Raw genomic sequence first — 18,939 nt, 5'->3', positions numbered from 1 at the left:
AAGTTATATTTGCAAGATCACTTCTTCCACGTGAAAGTGGCTCAAAAAGTCTTTGTCAGCCCATGTGTCTCAATTTTTAGCTTCAGAAAGTATCACCACAGTAACCATACCTTCATGCCCAGAGTGCTGCTCTTATGTAAAAACACTGATTGAACTTCAGGATCCTTTTATACAGTAACACCAGTAACAACCCCCTCACCCTTATCTGCCCATTTGCTTTCCACAGTTTCAATTACCCCTCGTCAAGGATCCTCCTCCTGGTCAAGGATCCTCCTCCTGACAAATCATCAAATCATGGAGTCATCGGAAGGTCAATGGTAGCCTAACGTTACATCACAACGCCTGCGTTATTTACTGCGACTCACTTCATCTCATCTCGTAGGCATTTTATCAGCTCACGTCATCACAAGAAGGGTGAGTACAATAAGATATTTTGAAGAGAGAAACACATTTACATAGTTTTTACTACATATATTGTTGTAATTGTTCTACTTTATTATTGGTTATTGTTGCTAACCTCTTACCGTGCCTATTTATCAATTAAGCTTTCCCATAGGTATGTATGTACTGAGTATATACAGGGTTCAGGACTCTTTGTGGTTTCAGGCACCCACCGGGGTTCTTGGAACATATCTGCCGCAGATAAGGGGAGGACTACTGTACGTCATACAAGAAAAGCACATTCATCTCTCCACTATCATTCTCATACTGGCTCCAGAGTTTTCTGCCTGCTTTATTCCAATGACTTTAGACTGTCTCTTGTCTGGAGATGAAACTTTGCTGTAGCTGAAGGTATTCACAGTGTAACCGCAGACTCTGAATAGAGGAGTGGAGAGGAGTTCCAAAATATTCTGAACAATTGTAGCATTTGAAAGAGAGACTTTGTGCCTGGGGTCCACCTGGAAGGAGATGGTTATTAGGTTGGGGGCAAAAGAGGTGTCTTCCCGATTATATGCACCTGCATAGAGGGCGATCCTCTAGAATAACTCTGTTGGCCAATCTCCACCCACTCCCCACCCATGCCTATTCCTTCCAGGGGCAAATGATAATTGCATTTGACTTTGAGTTAGGGAGTAGGACTGGGCATGGGTGGCTCAGCCTCTTTTGGGCTCTACTCTCAGATCTGTCAGCCTTCAGATGTCTTGGCCTGGAGTAAGACACCCCTTGGAGAAGTCTGCATGGGTGGGTCTGATTAACTTGGAAGTAAAGTATTAGTAAGCCCTCTTGGCCACAGATCTAAAACCTCATGGTCAATAATGTTGGTGATATTTTGAATCCTATCTATATGACTCCTGTGTATATCTCTCATTTGGTTTTAATCTCCAGCTGATAAAGAAAGAGGTGTTATTTATCAGTCTTTTAAAACACCATCGACTATGTTCATTTGGGTGTATAAATTTCTGTTGCCTGTATTATGAGGCCAGCTTCCTTGTGGTATAGTTATGTCTGACATAGTAAAAAGTAAGGAGTCACAAGAGAGAAAGTCTTCCTTGGCCCTATCCCTTTATTTAAAAAAAAATTCCTCCAAAAATATGGAAAAAGAGAAAAATGCCCATTTCCTGCTTGTTGAAGCAGTCTGTGAGAAGCTCTTCTTGCCCCTTATGAAAGAGGATGATTTTCTCCTGTTGGCTTATTTTTAGTACTGATGGAAATGCATGGCTCTTGCCATGGTATTTGTTTCCTCCTAGAATATAAGCTCCCACAGGTCAGGACTGTGTTCAATGTTCTTTCAGTTCTTTTGCTGCTGGTTGTGTTGCTCCTCACTGAGGCTCAGGTGTGCTTATTGGAGAATATTAAGTGGAGGTATTTTGAAGAAAGGCCAAAGGTTTGTCACCCCTGAAGACCCGTGTTGCAGCTAAACTCTAGGAAGACTCTCTTTTCTTCCTGGTTTCTTTGGGCCTTTCCAACTCCAAGAGCAAGGAGGACTTAGTTCAGCTCTTCATAGGGGTAAAGAGAACAGGACCCTCACCCAGGACAGATGTAGACCTGCCCCTGCTAGTGTGTGTGTGTGTGTGTGTGTGCGCGTGCGTGCACGCATAGGGCAACTGTGTACATCAAGTGCTATTAGGACCTGCAAGTTCTGACCTGGGCACTCTGAAACTGCATCTCAGTGGAGGCCCACAGTGGAGAAACTTCCACCAACTTCTTCCACAGAGTCCCGGGAGCCTTCCCCCATATTCACCCTGGTGCCTTCAGGCTCTAATGGCTCCTTTGCTCAGGAAATAGAGGTAGTTGGAGATGGAAATGTGTGTGTGTGTGTGTGTGTGGGGGGAACATTATGTAGTCAATCCACCATCTTTCCCAAATCCTCTTGATTTCAGCCTATTCCAACCTGCTGTCAGGCCATTGTCTGTCCCCAAGAAGCAAATACTATCAGTGGTTTATAGTAATCACCTTAGAAGCCCCAGGAACTTAACGGTATGTTTGGCCCCAGTGGGAAACAACATCAGGCCCTCTAGCAAGGGCTGATTTGATTGATGTGCAATATAATCTGACCCCTTTCCAGCATGGGCCTGGTAATTTGTCCAGGCTGCCCTCTTACCTTGGTGTTCTTGGGAATCCCTTCTTATCTAGTCCAATCTAATATTCCTTTGGGTGTTCTCTACTCAATTCTGCACTTCTGATTTCCTTGCCTCTCGGCCCCCTGTGTCTGGTCTCGGATTCAAAGCTCATTTTTTCCCCAGGACTTTGTTGTGTTTGCTCCACTAGATCTTATATCTAGTAAGAAGTGCCTTTTATAGAACTTAATCCCTGCCTTGGACCTTTGGCTGGGACCTGGCTAGAGCCAGCTCTGCCCCCTCTGGGTAGTGGAAATCAGGCCTGAGAGTAAATGTGACAGGACTAGGGGCTTACATGAGGGAGTTTTGCCTTGAATTATAAGTAGTCCCTTCTTACTGGTAGGAGTGCGATTGAGTAGCCACATTCCGTGACATTTCCAGAGTGAATTTGGTAATAATGGTTTCAGATACTCCAGGTTGTCTCCAGTATTTTTATAGCCTTCATGAAGTTTTCAAAACAAAGTTGCTTTTACTTTTATTTTATTGAGAACAGAAACAGTTAGATGTAAAGCTGGTGAGCAGGAAAATAAGTAGGATTATCAAACAAATCAGCGACAACTCCTATAAGATTCCTTTCCATCTTACTGTCCTTGTATCTATGGCATGTGAAAATTAGGCCAAACGAGGCTTAAGTAGGGAAAAAAGATTCTAAGAGTAGAGAAGCCTTGCCTCTTGATGTTTTATTTTCTCCCTCCTCAAATACCAAAACCAGGCCCATAAGTCTGGATGTTTAATTTTTGTTTCTAGGACACAGAAGGGGATCTAGAGTTTTTAGAGCTGTAAGAAAATTAGAAGTGACTTGATTTGAAACCCCTGTTCTAGACATTAAGTAACTAATAACCCAATTGGTGAGATGAGGCAACCAAAGCCCCACAGTCAATTGGCGGCAGGTGTGGAACTAGGTGCCAGTCTCCTGACTTCCCAGATAGTTCTCTGTCCCTTTGTGTCCCTTCATGACCAGAGGAGGGAAAGGAGGAAAAATGCCGTCTTGATGTCTCTGCTTCCAAATGGACACCAAGACTGCTGAGTGGGAACCTGAGAGACAGGGGAATGTAGAGATTAGTTGAAGAATGATATGGTGCTTTTAAATATCAAGTTTAGGTCAGCTGGCTGAGAAAAATGCAGAATTCATATGTAAGTGTTCATGAGATTTCTCTAAATTTTGCAATATAAGGTGTGTAAGTCATGTGTTTAAAACAGTATCTAAAACCTCACAGAAGCAGTTATGAAATATTTTGTTTTACTGGCAATGGGACAAAAAATAATTGGGCATTAAATCAAGGAAATGGGGAAAAGGGAGCTGCAAATCAAGGGAAATGGTGGAAAATTAGGTCTTAGTGGAGAGAAATGTGTACATATGAACTGCCTGATGTTTCAGGGAAAGAAATATGGTGGTGTAAATCTCCTTTTTAACCCTTTAAACTCAAGAGCTGAGTTGTTCTTGCCTGACTGCCAGAGTCTGAAGAGCCAGCCACTCTTGGGGAGTGAATTGACTTCTCCTTGTCCCTTTCGTCAGAAATGAGGTGTGATGATTTAAATGCAGCTCCTGTTTTAATAGGAGTTGGAGATCCATGCTGTGATCATATTCCTAGGACTATCACAATATTGCCCTTTCTCTTGCCTCCAACTGGCAGAAGATGGCTTCATTCTGATGGGAGCCTAGACGTGGGGAGGAGGGCATGAGAAGCTCTTTGCTGGAGGGCACTAGGGCCCTGCCAGTGTGCCACCTGGCTTCATTAAATCCCACTGAAAGCATGCCTTATTATCTGTCTACTATATACATAATTTCTATAAATTATAAATTAAAAAATAAATAATAAACACCTTTTTAATTGCATATCCTCTTTTTCTCTTGTCAATTAAAGTGAACTTGCAAAGCTGCTTAACACAAAAAGCTACACAGACATCAACTCTTGTTAGATGCAGTACAAGCTGTTACACTGACTTTCCCATAGCTGCGAGGATTAATCACAGATAATCATCACAAAAGGATCACACCCATATAAATAATATAAAAATAGCAAAATGCCCAAAGTGGAACTACTCAGAAAGAAGAAAATCACTTAAAAATGGATAGCTCTGAGTTACCACTTAGGGGTGAAGAAGAGGAAAAGAATAGGAATCAATGCTTGCTTTTGAAAGAACCTAGATCTTGTTCATTTGATTAGGGACTTTGGACCAGAAAAGTGGCTGAGTGACTGGCCCTGGGATGGCAGGCCGACTTTTAATCCCTTGTCCTTGATTTAATTTGTCACAGAGCAGCCTTTAACTCCTATTGCCTACATGTGAAATAGGTCATGAAACTCCATAGACACAGGGAATGTGCACAGCTGGGAGAAATGATTCAAAGCTTCAACAGAGTTCAGGTTAGACATGAGGGAGAACTTTTTTAGAGAAGGCCAAGTAAGTTAGTGACCTGATGACAGATGAAAGAATGAGTTCCTTTCCCCAGAAATCTCTAAAATGAAAGTCCCTTCTCTCAAATGACAGTCAGGGTCTGGGGTGATGGGACAGACAAGATGGCACCCAGCACTCCCCCTTAGCCTGAGTTCTGTCTTAATTTGAGGAGGTCATTGAAAGAATGTGACCTTTGGATGACCCATGAGATGGACCCCAGCACTCAGAGGCTCTTCACCCCCTCTCCAATCCTTGGAATATGGGTTCCATTTGCCTTTTTGTCTCCCAGAAGTGGCCAAAAGGACAGAGCCTTAAGATGGTGATGTAGTGTTGTGACCATCTGGATGGTGTACACAGCTAAACCCAATGAGGTCCTCTGTATAAACTTTTAAGATGCGCAGGCAGTTGTGGGGATCTACTCATCTTGCGGCCACTCAAGGCAAGCCTCAAGAGAACTTACAAAGTTCTCTTTGCTTATTACACCTGCCACCTACCAACCTGCAGTGGCTGCCTCTTCTGTCTCTTCTTGCCCTTTGAGTCCAGGGACTGGTTTCAGATTGTACCTGACTGGGATGCTTGTGTCTTTCTAGGACATGTGGAAACACTTAAACTAATACCATATACAAGGTCATTAAAGAAATAGCTGTGTCAATACTTGACTGGTATTCTGTGGCTAGTAGAAACCCACATGGCTGTCTGTGATGATGTGACCATCCCAGTGAAAGGAGGTTAGCATGATCGCCTGCAGGAAGGGAGGAGTGGTAGGGGCAGGACAGAGCCCTGCTCCTTGCTCACAGTGGTGCTTCAACCCTGGGACTTGAGTGGGCAATCTCCCATTTTGGGAACCAGCAGAAGGCCTAACAGTTTGAGGCCATATCCCAGCCTGCAGAAATTCCCATGAAATGCCAGAGAAGCACTTCATTCATCCACATCTTTTTTTTCCCCAAAGATTGTATTTTTTTTATTCATGAGAGACACACAGAACCAGAGACACAGGCAGAGGGAAAAGCAGGCTCCCTGTGGCGAGCCTGACATGGGACTCCATCCCAGGACCCCGAGCCAAAAGCAGATGCTCAACCACTGAGCCACCCAGGTGCCCTCACCTACATCTTTTGCCTGAGACCCTTTCTTGCTGCAATTGCCCACCAGCCTTGGAAGGAAGCACATTACATGCTCTACTTTAGGGACATCTGGCTTGATCAGATGGACTCTTAATCTGCGCCCCACACAATATTACCTTTTTCATTCCTTTTTGAATGGGATACATGAGGAACAAGAGTGTATGGCACAGGGGTAAGCAAGAAGAGGTATTCATCTTCCCATCTTGATTTCAAGGTTTCACAAAGTGATGGGGTTTGAAGTCATTTTTGAAGCAAGAAAGGTACTTGCTCTGGGAAGACGGTCTGGGAGCAAGGGAGCACCATATGTGGAAAATGAAGATACTGACATAATTATTCCATCTTAGAACCAGGCACTTGGTGACAGAGCAGGGAGGCTAAAACTCATGGGTGCTGGTTTGAACATTGTTCCATTGGTTTTGGGGGATATCACATGCGCCTTCCCTGTGTGGAGCAAAATGAGATGAAGCTCAGGTGAGATCTCAGCAGGTAAGATACACCCAGATCTGAAATGCTGTCCTTGAGATTTGTTGGCAAGGACTCTGCTTCTACTCAGACTAAACTGGCTGAGCTTTGGAGTTGACAAGGCCAGGGAAGCAGCATCTTTCATTAACACTTGCAAGTTAAATTTTAAAAGGAGAAGCTTTGCTCCTGCCTTTTGTTTCCTGATACCTATATGGCTGGTCTGCCAGCATCTGGATAGACAGCTTTATCTGCAGCCTGTGTTGGGATTCACTGCTGCGCTGATGGGCTGAGCCCTAGGTCATCTCCCAGAGACCCCTGTGATCACCGGTGCTCCCAGAAGCCGTAGTTCGGGGTGTCTTCTGAAGCTATTCTGCATGTTGCTTTCCAATTTAACCTTCAGGTAGTTCTTCCCTTCCTCCTTCTAATTTCCTGGTTTGCTTTACTTCGGAATCATGTGGTTGTCAGTCCCAAAGACGGCAAGACAAGGCATCTGCAGGCTAATGAACAGCTGCGAGAAGATAATTAATGCTCTCCCACCTTCCTTGCAGCCTTTACCACCTCACCACGACACAGCCTGCAACATCTGTGCTTCCCAGCAGCTGAGCTGTAAAACACCCTTCCCTGCTCCTCACAAAACAACTGTCAGATGGGCCAGCACCCACGTTAAGGGCAAAACTTACAAAATGCTACAAAAGATGAGCTGTGTTACTCCCAAGTCACAGATGTTGAGTCTTTCCGTGAGAGGACTATAGAGAACTTGGTTTGGGATGTATTTGGTTCTGATGGAGTGTGGATGGGGAGGCAAGTGGGAGGGTGGGGACAAGAGGAGTAGGTGTGGGGGAACTGCTTCCTCTCTCTTCTTTCAGGGAAAGTTGCTGAACCTGCAATCTTTTGAGCCAGTCCAGAACTGCTTTGACAATCACCAGAGGAGAGGGCAGGGTCATCTCAGACTTCTTAATGTCTCATTTAGGAGCAATATTCAAAACAATGAATGGAATAGCACAGAGACCATTCAGAGCAGATGTTGGTGGTGAGCACTTGACCACTGTGGTGTGCACTAGCTGCATGTCAGCTTGGTCCCATGTTCCATGATTCTGCTTCAGCTTTTCTTTTTTTTTTTTTTCTGCTTCAACTTTAAATGTAATAACATATACTGAGTACCTTCTTTATGCCAGAAATGGTTTTAGGTGCTTTTGATAATTTTGCACATGAAGGATATGACTGAAATTGCTTTAACAATTTCCTGGCTAATGAGTGCTAATTCAGTCAGACTTTAGCCCCACCTACATTTGCAGGATCACAGCATCTTTGAAGTCTTGCCCATCACCATCCTCCACCTAGGTATTTCTGGGCATTTGCAGAGGGTTGATCATAAATGGGCTTTTCATATTCTCCTGGCTCAGGCTCCTGATCGTGTTTTTAACCCACAAGACACTACAAGGAGGGTACCCTGTAGCTGGTACCCTCGTTAGAAAATTGCTTTCCTGACTGGAGTGCTATCTTCTAGATATTCTTATCTGCAAACTCTCCTGACATTACTATGCAAATAAAGTACATCAGGGTTGTACTTTGTCCTCTTTGCCCTAGTGTGAGACTCCTATGCCTGAAGTATTACAAGTATTCCAATGAAAACAGCTCCTTCACTTCTGCTTGTGGGCCCAGCCTGTATCAAGCAAAGCCCAACTGGAAATCTTACACATAGGATATTATTTCCTTATGTTCCTTCTGTCTCCACAGCTGGAACCCCAACTCTCCTTATAAGCCACTTTCTCTCCATGTAAGCAAGTATCTGACATGAGGATTGTGAGTGTCTCTGGCCCCACACAGGCCACAATCACCTAGCATCAAGTAATTCAACTAAAGTCAAGTCTCAAATTGCCTTGCCCAGGGGATATTTACTGGTGTTTTGCAGGAAATGATGTGACATTATGCAAATGTGGTCCACATAAGTTTGAATCAGAGCAGGGAAAGACTCTACCAAATAGACTTTACACCACACTTTGCCTAGAGTAATATGGAGCCTTCCCAGAGAATCTACTGGTTAGAGGGAGGGACCATGAAAATGGAGCTCAGGATGGGAATTTGCTACTGTAGGCTTATAAAGGCACAACCAGCATTTTGCAGAGAAGAGCAGCACCTTTCTAGAAATTAACTGAAGTCAATTCTTAAAAGATTATTCCTTAGGCAAGTGCCTAAGGTAAGACTCAAATGGCATTCCAACCTTTAGGCATAACCTTGTGGGGCCTGCCAAAGAGAGCCCAGGCAGGCCCAGCATGGTCTCTGCTTTACTGTTCATCTCTATTCTTCAGAGAGGAAGCAGAGGAGGGATATTGGAAGTCACTGCCTCTCTTTATAAATTCTCAATAAATGCTTTTGTAAAAAATATCCTTAATACATTTCTATATTTAAAAAAACTCTTTAAGTATTGTTAAAATACAGATATTTGGCCAGAGAAGATACTATAATAGAGTTCAGCCTCTGGTGCCTAGACTTTGATGTGAGTGTATCAGGGCTGAGTTATGGAGACTTGGCGAGAAGCTTGGTTATATAGCCTTATAGGTGAAGGATTTCATGTTAAGGAGACTATGGCTTGTCAAAAAACAATGGGATACCACTGATGGATTTTGAGCATGGGTTGACATGGTTAGAGTTGCTTTTTAGAATGCTCACTGCTCATATAAGCTCCAAGTTTAGTAGTAGCTGCATCATTCAGTATTAAAGCTCAGATAGAACTCTGTTGGAGACTCCAATGAGTATTTGCATTTCCTGGTTTCTCAAAGCCATGGAAGAGTAATGTTGTCCTATTTATTGGAGCCATGAGTGGGCTGCTATGAATCCTAGAGGATTGACATTTGAGAGACCTTGGTTGACGATTTTCAGTTTGAATGTTTAGATCAGCTCCAGCATGGAGAGCTTCTGATGTGCCCATTTTTGACAGAGTGAATGATTGAAGAATAATGTCAAAGGGCCTCAACTCTTTGTCCTCAGAGGGCTATCTTGGTCTTGGCGAAGGACAACATGTTGACATGGGCTGAAAATATCACCATGAGTGAAAAAATCAGGGGGCTACTAGTTGACATAAGGCAGTTCCACTAGCTGGTCAAATAATCCTATTCTCAGCCTTATAGATTTCAAGAGTTTTTATTATCTAGCACACCATTATTTGGACAGAAATAATAATTTTTTTCACACTATTATTTCTGAAAATTTGATGTATTCCTTCATTGCTCTACCTGCTGGAAGATGTATTTCTAAAGTCAGACAGAAGAAAAGTGGATGCCTGCTATTCACAATGCAATTACCATGACAAGTATTTCTAATTGCCACTTCCCTTCCTCCAAGCCCTCCTTTTCTTCAGACCTTGCAGATTGCTGGTAATCTTGGGTTATTATCACACTGAGCTGCTAACCTGAGTCTTGACACTCCTCCTGGAGACCCATGTCAGAAATAATTACAACTGAGGAGAGGTGATTCTTCCTTCGTTATTAGCAGTTGCTGGTGTTGGTGTCTAACATTGATTAGCAATTTGAAACAATGCATTCTTTGGGCTCCAGCACACATTTTGTTTCTTCTGTGCCTTGGAGGACAGCACACATTGTTCTTCATTCCCTAGCCTCCTTCTGCCGGTTGTGTCTGCCTGTGTGTTTTGAGAAGATTCCTTTCATGCTCTAGTGATTTATTTACTTCTAATGTTACTTTCTCCTCTTTCTTGTTTTTCAAACAATTTGTTGGTTCTGTTGGTGAAGTAGAGAGAATTCACCTCTTGGATTGGATGCTGTGTGTGGTTGTGAGAGTTCTCTTGAGAGTGGAGACAGGGTCATTTAGCACCCAGTGACCCAGGTCTTCAGCAACAGAAGTAGAAGAGGACAGGGAGAAATGGGGCTGACTTGAACAGGAATGAGGGAAAGGCAGGCGGTGCTGCTTGCACAGAGGCCTGCTTCCAAGAAGCCCACTTCTTTTCTTTTAGACAACCTCTTACCTTGCTTATTAGCTATGGAGACTGGGATTGCCATAGGAAGTGGGGGTGTGAAGGGAAAAGTTTACTACCCTAGCGCTGGGAGGGATTACTCAGCTATTGTTTTAGTCTGCTCTGGAGGGTGAGCAAGGGCATATACCCTGCTCAACAACTCATCATTAAATGTCACCCCTGTTCTGAAGAAGCTGTCTTGCATATGGTTGTAAAGAGTCAAAAGAACTTTAGGAAAGCAGTAATGAACATAGGAAAATTCCTTATTGGAATTCCAGTTCTTTTTTTTCATTTCTTCTTGAATGAGCTAAGCAGGAAAATGTCATTAAATAGGATACTTTCTTTCCTGGTCTGTTTATTCTTCTTAAAATTCAACAAAAGCCAAATCATAGTGCCCAAGTATATCTTAGGTGCTTTTGTGCTGTAATGTGGTTGCTGTGTTTTATTGAGACTCTTCCATACTTTAGTCCTTGGATAGATACAACTTCCTTGACTCTGGCTCCTGACTCTTTGAAAAGGCAACTGCTCTAGAATTCCCATAGTAATTAGGTTTGTTGTACAGTGGGGTTGGATGGCCACTGGAAGTCCAGGGTCTCAGTGTGACAGTCTTATGTGACATGTGGTTTATTTGCTCATTTATTCATCTATTCAATAAACACATATTAAAATAGTGCATCATACTGAGTGATAGTCTAAGCATTATTGATATTTATTGATAATCTATTATGTCTCAGGAGCTTGCATACATATTATCAGAGTGACTGTGTGCATTGAAGTTACTAATAGGACTTTGAACTCAAAACAGATCTGTTTGAAATCACAGTTGTATCATTTGGTACATGTGTGATGTTAGATATGTCCACTAATTTCTCCAAGTCTCAACATGCTTATTTGTGAAATGAGGATCATATTAATTCCTATCTGCAGAGGTTGTTAGGTTGTTAGATAGAAATAAATGACTTAATGCATATTAAGTGCTTGTATTACCTGGCACATCATAAATTTATGTTGCCTGCTCTCATTTAATCGTCACAAGACCCTGAAGAGTAGGTTTGATTATACTGCCATTCTGCAAAGGGAACTTAATATTACAGAGTTGTGAGAATTTATATCCTAGATTTTAGAACATTAAATCACTGTGTCCACAATTACTGTTTTGTAGTGGAAACAACTGAGGACAAGAGAAGCCATGAACTCTGACTCTCAGGCCAGGTCTCTTTTGTTACTCAATGTTTCCCCTCACTTGCATTACAATCTCCATGGCCATCTACAAGGAAATTCTTTGAACTGTCTGCAAATGTCTGTCGCTGCTAATGTTAGCATCAGCCCATCCTTATTTGAAGGTTGACCGCACAGTTTATATTTTCCAGACCATTTTCATCTCGTCTCTCTGTGCTCTTTGGGCCTTTCCATTCTCATTAACACCTCTACCAGAAAGGAAATATAAAGGGAAATAAAACTTAAGCCACTCAGTTTTGCTCCTTATTAGCAGCTCTTTTTAAGAGATTTGGTGGATGGGGAGGCTGACTTTAGCTATAGTGGATTTTTTTGATTATTATAGCCATGGATTTAAATGAGCTGGGCTACCTTTCTTGTGGTTACCATGGATAAATGAGAATCCATTGTGTGAACCCCAGTAGGCCTGTGGCCAGAGAGACCCCCGTCAGCCCAGCCAACATCTCTGGGCCTTCTGGCTTCCTGCTATCTCTGCTGTCCCCCCCTTTACAGACCCTCCACCAAGGGCTCTTCATTCCACATTAGAGGAACCTCTCTAAGGTAACTGTGCCCTTGGCCATGTTAGTTAGGACCACTACATCACACTTGTGTAAGGGGGCCTGCATTTGTGCAGGGTGGTGACCCCGGGCTGACCTGAATCAGAAAAACACAAAGCTGGAAATCAGAACATGTCAGACATTTCCTTTTGTTTCTTGTTATATTTTAAAACCTAGCTCCCTTTCTAGCTACACTGCATTCTCCTTGGAGAGTGTAAGCTTTCCTTTGCCAGAAGGTCTTTCGTGGCTTCCCAGCTGCTTGCTACCTGGCCCTCATTTGGCTATGGCCTGGGAGGGTAGCCTGGCAGCCAAGCTCCTGTTAACCCTGCCAAGCAGGCCTCCTTCTATTGGTTTTGATCTTGGGGGTATTAGGAGAATACAGTCCCCAAATGATTGTGCTCTTTGGGTCTACTTCACTTCTTAATTCCTTGCCCAGTTTATCATAGACCTTTGCCACCTCCTCTTATCTTTTATTACCTAAAGGCTGTCTCTATGACCCAATTTCCAGCAGCCAAGTATGGGCTGGATTTTAATGGTGGATGTGATATTGAGTAGCTGCTTGGAAACTGGGGATGGCCACTTTACTGAATGGCCTCAGTTTCCCTATCTATGAAAGCATGGGGCTGTTCTTTTTTTTTTTTTTTTTATGGGGCTGTTCTAAAAGACACTTAGTCCTTTTGGCGCTAACTTTCTATGATTCTATAAATGCTGGTTTTAAGAAGTTTCACTTTAGATTCACGGAACCAAAAAACAATATATAGGCAGGAAATCAAGCAACTGGTATGTAGGCTAGTATTTTCATTAATCATATGACTGTAAATTCTATATCTTATTTTTTTCCTCATAGAATCTTCTGCTAAAAGTCTCAGTATTTAAGAAGAAATGGGATACCATTCATAGAAAGTCTTTGAGTGTTTCATGAAATAATAAGAAAGTTATTATAAATCTAAGCTAGAATTGCAAGTATTTTAAGATTTCTCTGATGTAACAAAAGAGTATTTATTTGTTTTTAGAGTCTCCAGAAAATACTTCCCCCAGAATTTAGTTATACTCTTTTTTGTACTATATAGTTATAAATAATTGTTTTTGTAGTTAAAAGTTTTTATAAGATGTTTGAAAATTTGGAGTAAAATTAAAATGATTTCTTTTTCATAAGTAAAGAGATCAAACTCAGAGAAAGTGTTATTCTAGAGGCGAAAATATACCATGTCAGAGTCAGAGGTCCTGGGTTCATGTCCCAGCTCTATCATAATTAGACTCTAAGCCCCTTGAGGACAGAGCTCTGCTTCCCTAGCTCCCGGGATAATACCTGGACTGAATCCCCACTGCCTGCAATGCTCATAAATATCTAATAATAAATAAAATAAAGTATAATAAATAAAATAATAAAAATAAATAACTGAGTGATCTTGGGTACCTTGTTTAACTTCTCTGCGTCTTATTTCTCAGAAATAACACAGAAAATTCAGGGCTAGGATCTGAGTGAGACACAAGACAAAAAGTGTCCTGCTCTTGAGGAGTGGGTAGTATAATAAGAAATAACATCCCCGGGCAGCCCAGGTGGTTCAGCGGTTTAGCGCCACCTTCAGCCCAGGGCGTGATCCTGGAGACCTGGAATCGAGTCCCATGTCAGGCTCCCTGCATGGAGCCTGCTTCTCCCTCTGCCTGGAAGCAGGTGAGCCTCCCTTGCTGAGATGTCAGGTCAGTAGCAGCCTACCTGTGTCACAAGGCCTGCATTGTTCACATCACTTCATCTCATCTCATAGGTATTTTATCATCTCACATCATCACAAGAAGGGTAACACAATACAGAGATTTTGAGAGAGAGAGAGAGAGAAAGAATAAGAGATCACATTCACATAACTTTTATTATAGTATATTTTAATTGTTTTTTAAGCGTTGGTTATTAATCTCTTACCATGCCTAATTTATAAATTAAACTTTATTATATATATATATATATATATATATATATATATATATATATATATATGGAAAAACATAGTATATGTAGAGTTTAATGCTATCTGTATTTCAAGAATCTACTGGGGGTCTTGAAATGTGTCCCCCATGGACAGGGAATCTATTGTGTGCAGAATATTTAAGGAGCTTCTGTGAACACACTTGGCATTAGTGGGGGTACATGATCTGGAAGGTTCTGATTCTCATGCTCACATTCCCCCAAACCTCCTTCAAAGAAACTTGATTTCTTTTATTTTATTCTGTCCCTGGCCCCACCAGGATTTGGGTCTGAATGACATGTTTACCTTGAGAAAGAATTTGGAAGCAAAGGGAAGAGAGAGGCAAGCCGGTCGTCAGAACAGGAGCTTTTGGGGTTGAGCCTTGGGGTTGAGCCTTGGGAGGAAGGAAATTGGGAGAAAGATGAAAGGAGGGATGGGGGACAAGGAAGGATGGCTGGAGGTGTGGATGAGAGGTGGGAGTGTCAGAGGCTCAGAGCTTGATGGGTTTGGCTGCTCCAGCATGGAGTTTCTGGGAGGGATGCCTGAAGCCAGTACCCTATGAATTGGGAAAAAGGGTTGAAGACCTTCTGATGAGCAGTGAGGTCCTTCTGGGTGATGAAGGCGGACCCTGTATGTTATAAATGGAGGCCACAACTTTTCCTATCAGGAGCATTTAAGTCATTCTGTGTCTCAAGAACCATAAATGTACTGGAAAAAAGAAGTTAACAAATAGGTCCCTCTCTTCAATTCTGGGAGACAGCCATGCTATATAAGCTTAACAAATATATTTTAAACTCTGTTGGGTTTCTGATTACAAAAGTCATGGTTGTTCATTGTAGAAAATACAAAAAAACAACATCTAGAAGAAAGTAAAAATCACCTAAAACTCCCCTTCTGAGAGATGACCACTGTTAACATTCTGGCATGGAGCTTTGCAGTCCACACACATGCTTTTAACAAACAAGATTATAATACCTATGTCATTTTGTAAGTTGCTTTCTTACTTAACAATAAATTCTGAACATTTTTATATGTCTTTCAGTATTTGCCTTCAACATGATTTTTAGCATAAACCCCTCACTCTTAGTTGGTCCTTGTGGCTGCTGATGCTACTAAGAAGCTTGGGGGCAGATAGGGTTCACCAGCTTTGCTCTTCTCCATGTGGAATGTACCTCCCTCTGCTTTGTCCCATCTCAGGGCTTGAAGAGCCCTATGTCCTTGGCAAGGCAAACACTTCAACTCTTGCTCATGATAGCCTTCCCTTCAGGAAACTTGCCTGCACTTGACTCTACCCTGCATGGGATATGCCCCTTTTCCTCCATGGGCATGCCCCTTAATTCCTCCCACTTAGTAGTAGACTGTCATAAGAGAGTCCTTACTTATCTTCTCCTCTCTAGTGTCTCTCATCCAACCTGTCTTATATGTTATTGGCTTATTATTCATATTAAGTAACAGCCATGATCTCTCACTCCTCTGCTTAAAAGCATTTAGTACCTCCCCACTGCCTAACATGTCAGGCTCAGACACCCTAGGCTGGCATGCAGGACCACTCATGTATGGCTTCCTTTCTCACATAAGGGAGGAAGCTTTAATCCTTCTTTCTCTTTCTGTCTTCTCACCAAATCCAGTTAGTCATGTCTCCTGTTGATTTACCCTGTCCTTATGTCACTGATTGACCCTCCTTCCGTCCTTTTTCTTTGCTCCTGCCTTGGCACATACCTTCCTACTTACTAATTCAATAATTAATAATTTTGTGGTAATTCACCACAAAAGACATGTCCCTGATTTTCCTGCTTCCAATCTTTCCCCCTCTACATTGCTCTTCATACCACACACAGAAGGCTTTTCTGAAGTGAAATACAACCATTGTACACTCCCTTAAAATGTTTAATGACTTTCCATAGCATTTGGAAAAAGTCCCAATTTCTCAGCATAACCTAAACGCTCTTCCCATGTCCCTTTATCACCTCTTTGATGCTGGGCTTAAATCACACTAAATGCCTCCAGTCCCTTGGTAACCAGAGGTGCTCTCCAGTCTCATACATGCTACCCCACCCCTTTTGTCTTCCCTGCACTCCTACTCTGAGACTCTGCCCTTGCCCCTAGGTTAATGGTCATCTTAAGTACTTCCACAGCCATTGTTCCCCCTCTATCCTAGCTCCAATCATATTGCACTGTAATTGCCCTCTTACTTGTCTGTGGAGTAAGAAACCTTACTATTCTTGCGGGCATAGATGGTGTTTTATTTGTCTTAGTATTTTCCCAATACCCAGTACAGGAGATATAGCATGTTTATTCAATTGTTTTTGTTGTATGAATGAATGGATAAGCATCCCAATACTTGGCAGTTGTGTATCAAACATGCAGCTGAGAGAATGGGGCAGCGGGCACTTACGGTCCCTCATTGGCAATACAACCAAAAGGACAGTTGTATCTCACATGCAACTCCCATGATTGCTCTAGGTCTTCATCCTTCCATCTGTGCTAGAGGCTGGTGGTATATACTCTCTTTCTGGGCTTTTTATGTTTAGGGTTTCTTTAGGTGTTTGCATATGCATTATGGATGGGGCATCATGCAGTCAGCTGTCATCCCAGAGGGGAGACCCCATGCTGGGAGCCTTAATGGAGTCATCACTAGCCCAGGACCACTTTGATCCTTGCCCATGATTTGATAGTTGTGTTCTTGGGACATGATGAGCCTAGAGTCCTCTTACTCCACTGCCATCTTCCCTCCAAAATGCACCCATGATTTGATAGTGATGATGATGTTGATGATAGAAAAACACAATGTTTTCTTTGTATCAAGTCTAGGCTGAGGATGTGAGTGAGGCCTTTATTCTATACTGATCACAAGGTACTTCCCTTATCTATAATAAGCTTGACATTTACCAGTCCAAATCACTATACATGATCACAGTTGCCTTCTAAGAATCCCCATGCTTTCATTCTTGGCTCATGACATGGAAACATTCAGATCAGGTTGCCCTTCATTTTAGGACCCTCTAGCAGCTTCCAGCTACATTTGGATCTGAGTCTCTATAATGACCTATTAGGTTCTTGCCATCCTCTGGATCCTGCCCTCCATTCCAGATACATCCCACTTCCCTTTCTTCCTTGATCACCCCATCCCAGCACGGTAGTCTTCTTTTACCTTCTCCCTTCAGTTTCTGATCTCTTTCCCACTTGAGTATCTCCTCTCTACCATTCCCTCTGCCTAGAATTTTCTATCTCTTCTTTTCGTACAACTGATCGCTTCTCTCATTTCAAGTCTCAGCATGGGATACCCTGACCACTGTCACTAGTGGACCCTCCCCTCCGCTCTATCACTGTATGCTTTGCATTTTCTTCATAGCATTTCTTACCAGGCAATTATGAATTTACCTTTTGGTTCATTGCTACTCTTCAAATTTTAGGTCTAACACTTACTGGCTGAATGACCTTGGGCAAATTATATAACCAACTTTCACCCACATAATCTCATTTGTAAATGGAGGTATTTTTCTTGAGAGCTATTACTTTATGCCAGGTACTGTGCTAATTATTTAATACGGATTGATTTAGGCCTCCCAGCAGAGGGGCACAGAGAATACTCAAATTGCCCAAGGGCATATAGCTTGTTAAGGGTGTAGACAAGATTTGAATCCATTCAGTTTGGCTTTGGAGCCCTTGCTTTTCACTGCTTTGCCAGGCTAAGTGCAAATGTTCATTGAATACATAAACAAGAAGCTTCCTCATCAGCTCTCCTGATTTTTCTTTGAAAGTGTTCTGCATGATAGCTGAAGTGTTTGTCAGCTTTACAGAGCCATCTAGAATGCCTAGGGGCCCCCCACCTTGCCCCACTTACTCTACTTGAAGGAAAATGTGGCTTCTTTGGCCCCCTGAAGACTGGAAACCGAGCTCCAGCCCCCAGGGTGGCCCTGATGAGGTGGAGGCAGGGGCCTCCTGCCTTTGTGCAGCAGGAGCCAGTTTCAGACAAATACGCTGTGTGTGCTTCTGGCAGCATCTGCTGCCTACAAACATCCAGCTACAAGGAATTCACTCTGGGTTGATTCTTCTTTTCTTTTCCTTGACAAAAGGCAAGAACTATGCAGAGAGGAAAACCTTTACTCTGAAAAGAATTGCTAAGTGCAGAACCCGCCTTATGGTTCCACAGATCAATTCAGGAGCCTGGCAGCTGGGACAGGGGCTTGGCTCAAGAGGACCCAGGATCTGAAGTGAGTGGTCCTGCCACCAGCCCCTGACCTGAGGAATGAGACGTACTGCAGAGAGACAGGCTTTGCCTTCCAATTTCCAGTGACAGATGTCATCACACACAGGTCCATATTTGCATTTCTAGTATCTGCTTTTTTTTTTTTTAAATGAACGGAGCATTTTAAGAGCCTATAGGGATTCCTTTGAGCCTCCCTCCTGGTTGATGAACCCCACCTGTGGGGCTTTGCCTATGAGTACTGCCCTCCTTCTCAATCATTCATTCTACCAGATATGTTACTGTGAACCAGGCTTGCAGCAAGAATCATGTGAGTGAATGTGTAACCCTCGGTGACTCTCAGATAACCCTGAGCAAGTCTTTCCTGCAGGGGAAAGGCATTGCAAAGAGAGGAGGTGGTGGGAACAAAGACACAAGATCAGGAAATTGTGTATGTGATTAGAAAATCGTGAGCTTGTGCCTTTGACTGAAGATAGAATACTAGTAAGGGAGTG

The 18,939-nt window shown here is 42.7% G+C and overlaps 1 long non-coding RNA gene across 4 annotated transcripts in view; it reads left to right on the top strand.

The window, feature by feature from the left end:
• The window catches only part of LOC140635713 (uncharacterized), an 81,254-nt gene that overhangs the window by 39,003 nt on the left and 23,312 nt on the right, over positions 1-18,939 (top strand). For 3 of the 4 annotated variants that reach the window (XR_012033057.1, XR_012033058.1, XR_012033059.1), the window contains one exon: positions 227-414. This is a non-coding gene — a long non-coding RNA (uncharacterized lncRNA). Of the gene's footprint in view, positions 1-226; positions 415-12,155; positions 12,282-18,939 lie in introns of those variants that run through there. The other variant, XR_012033060.1, reaches the window with a different exon arrangement.

The sequence above is a fragment of the Canis lupus genome, chromosome 6, assembly GCF_048164855.1.
Source record: "Canis lupus baileyi chromosome 6, mCanLup2.hap1, whole genome shotgun sequence".
Classification (NCBI taxonomy): domain Eukaryota; kingdom Metazoa; phylum Chordata; class Mammalia; order Carnivora; family Canidae; genus Canis; species Canis lupus.
Note: the sequence above shows the minus strand (reverse complement) of the source record. Positions and strands in the feature narration are given on the sequence as shown.